Genomic DNA, 3,941 nt, shown 5'->3' with positions numbered 1-3,941 from the left:
TATCTATTTGTATATCATTCTATTCCACAATTCTAATAATAGTGCAATACAAGTGCATTGTGGACACTCATCTGTAATAATTAGTTTTTCTAATAGGTTGGATATGAGTTTTCATTCATATTTTCCAGCTTTTGTTTCAAAACTTATGCGGTAACACAAAATTTCGTTATTCATAATGTGTTTTTGATCAATATATATATATATATTTCTCACGACAAAACATTTTCATATCATTTTTCTGTGTTCTTAAAAAAATATTTTTATTATCATTTATTGATGAAATTAATTTATAACGAGCGATAAGGAATGGTAGTTTGGAGTCGATAATATCACCGTTATTATACGAAACACGTTCGGTTATCCGTCAACCATTGCAAGTCACGTTTTTTCATTTTTTTTAACTTAAATACACATGCATGATATTCATTAGCACAATCTAAAACTTACATTCAAATGAATTCCAAGAGGATCATCATTACTTTAGACATACAAATATAGCAACCCATTCCGAACTTTAATAATTAACGACAACTTTTTTTGGCCCATTTCATCATTTTTTTTCCCGAAAATTTTAAAATATAATAAGGAATGGATGGATTGTGGGTAACCTGCATTTGTGTTAAATTATTTATTAATGATCAGGTCGAGAATGATATCTAAAACAATTACCACTCATTCAAAAAAGAAATGTGAGCCTTTTTTTTTTTTTATCATACTGATTTTATTACATTTGTAGATGTCTGTTTCCGTTCGATTCCGTTAAATACCAATTCCTCAGACCAATTGGTACTTTGCGGAACGTGCAATGTGAAAAATGCAGGCATGGCTTGTTATCAGGAATTTAATGTAAAAAAACTCACCAAAATCGGACTTGAAATAAAAAACAAATATATTTTTTCAGGCCAATTGACCCCCTTAATCTCGGGTCCCATAAGAGCAATATAAATCCGTAGGCAGTCTACAAATAGAAAATTTATAAGGAATATAAAGAACAGTTTTTTATTATATTATAGATGTCTGTTTCCGTTCGATTCCGTTAAATACCAATTCCTCAGAGCAATTGGTACTTTGCGGAACGGAAAAATAAATTAAAAAGTTTAAATCAGATTCAACTTGATCACTGTCTCTAATCATCGTCGGAACGGGCTGTTGAAGGCCTCTTTTAAAAAATATAATTACCAATGGAAGAAGTAAGACTTTTTGTCTATCCGGCCTTTGTGTTAAATTCTTAATTATTTATCTGGTCGGGAATGCTATCTAAAACACTTATTTCTTCTGCAAAAAGGGGTGCGAGACACATTTTTTTTATCATACTGCTTTTATTACATTATAAATGTCTGTTTCCGTTCGATTCCGTTAAATACCAATTCCTCAGAGCAATTGGTACTTTGCGGAACGGAACGGAACGGAAAAATAAATTAAAAAGTTTAAATCAGATTCAACTTGATCACTGTCTCTAATCATCGTCGGAACGGGCTGTTGAAGGCCTCTTTTAAAAAATATAATTACCAATGGAAGAAGAAAGACTTTTTGTCTATCTGGCCTTTGTGTTAAATTCTTAATTATTTATCTGGCCGGGAATGCTATCTAAAACACTTATTTCTTCTGCAAAAAGGGGTGTCAGACACATTTTTTTTTATCATACTGCTTTTATTACATTATAAATGTCTGTTTCCGTTCGATTCCGTTAAATACCAATTCGTCAGAGCAATTGGTACTTTGCGGAACGGAACGGAACGGAAAAATAAATTAAAAAGTTTAAATCAGATTCAACTTGATCACTGTTTCTAATCCTCGTCGGAACGAGAGGTGGAAGGCCTCTTTTAAAAAATATAATTACCAATGGAAGAAGTAAGACTTTTTGTCTAAGCTGCCTTTGTGTTAAATTTTTTATTATTGATCAAGTCGAAAATGCTATCTAAAACACATACTACTCATGCAAAATGAGGTGTCAGACATTTTTTTTTATCATACTGCTTTAATTACATTAAAGATGTCTGTTTCCGTTGATTCCGTTAAATACCAATTCCTCAGAGCAATTGGTACTTTGCGGAACGGAACGGAATAATAAAGTTAAAAAGTTAAAATCAGAACCATTGTTTCTAATCATCGTCGGAAAGGACGACGTGAGGTCAGTCTAGATATCATAATGCATGACTTGCAAATGCGTTAATTTCATGATAATTTATCAGGACAATCCGACATATTCATCTACAGAATATTTCCCGATGTTATACATTATTACACATTTCACCTGTGAAGATGAGATTAAGTATACATTTGTGTTATTTGTATATGGAAAACCGTAAAACACAGAAATTTTAAAGTTTGTTTTGTTTTAAAGATTTTTCGAAATTTTGATAAATGCCCCCTTTGGATACCTTAAATGAAATTCCGTTCCGTTCCGTAAAGTAAAGTAAAGTAAAGTAAAGTTCCAATAGCCGTATTTGGAAGGCCATTTAATTTACCCTCAATTTCCGATAGACTCTTGAATTTTAAGAGTCAATATAGGATGAACGGATCATATAGACATGTCTGAACATGCATCGGGGTTAAACATGCTTTGGGAGATATCAACCCTTCACCTATATATATATCTATAGCCAATGATGACACACACGGCAGTATGTGCAGTAAAAAGTAAAATCACAAAAAAACTGAACTCGAAACTGAAACGAATGGTTTACAACTGTCCTGACTTGGTTCAGTTTTTTTTTCTGAAAACTTAGTTTGAATAAAATTTGAGTCCGATGACAGAAAAGGTGACAAAAGAAACTAAACAGAATGACAATGAACATAGATAAACAAAGGACTACTAGCAATTACTTCCATGCCAGGTCCAAACTTCATTTAAACTAATTGAAAGATTTTATCCTCATCATATCAAAATCAAGCACAATCACTCTCGATAGGGATTTAGTATCATGCCACTATAAAAAATATAATACGAATATAACCCGTATCATGCAAACATAACTGGTTTTAGAACAAATGTGTATGAACAGGTGTAACGGCAGTCAAATTCACACAAGAGTACTAAAAAATAACAATATTTCAGACATAAGGGGGATATCCCCACACCAGCTAGTGTAACCATTTATTTTTCTTAGTTCTCAAAATGCTATCAGTAATATAATGCTTTTGTGCAGGAACCTCTGTGTCGTCTGAGATTGTTCCTGTCAGTGTTAAATTTTTATGTTTACTGTAAACAGTTCGTTTTTCTAAAACATACAAAATTAAGACTTCTTTCTATAGATGCTTTATCTTGACCCGAAGGATTAATTCATATACCAGTTTTTGGAACAATGGAGACTTGGAAGTTTACAACTATACGTCACTGTGTGTAACTGTGTGGTCTTCATCAATGAGCAAAATGCTTACTTCAAAGTAAGCTATAAAAGATCCCGAAATGACAATTGTAAAACATAACAAACGAGAAACATAAAAATCTAAATGACGAAGACGCCGACGACAGACTAAAGGTTTGCATTACTATAGCAGGCTAGACACATCAAATGACTTGTTCTTAATGATGCACGTTTAAGAACGTTTGCTACTCGGTTTAAAAATAAACCAAGCTTTTATAAAGAATGTTGAGAAATGATAATTTATCAATAAAGAAAGTGAACAGTGGGAAAAAATAATGGGTCCGTATGACTGTTTACATTAGAAAATGCCTGTACCAAGTCAGGAATATGACAGTTGTTATCCATTCGTTTGATGTGTTTGGACTTTTGATTTTGCCTTTTGATTTTGGATTTTCCTTTTTGAATTTTCCTCGGAGTTTGGTATTTTTGTGTTTTTACTTTTTTTTATAAGATATAAGCCATTGAAAATTTGGCGGAAATACTTCTTTCTAGATTTTTCATACATTTATGAATTGCATGTAAAACAATCAAATGTGTCAGATCTGAATAAGGCTGTTGTTTTTTTATTTGGTC

The sequence above is a fragment of the Mytilus trossulus genome, chromosome 1 (assembly GCF_036588685.1).
Source record: "Mytilus trossulus isolate FHL-02 chromosome 1, PNRI_Mtr1.1.1.hap1, whole genome shotgun sequence".
In the NCBI taxonomy this organism is placed as follows: Eukaryota; Metazoa; Mollusca; class Bivalvia; order Mytilida; family Mytilidae; genus Mytilus; species Mytilus trossulus.
Note: the sequence above shows the minus strand (reverse complement) of the source record.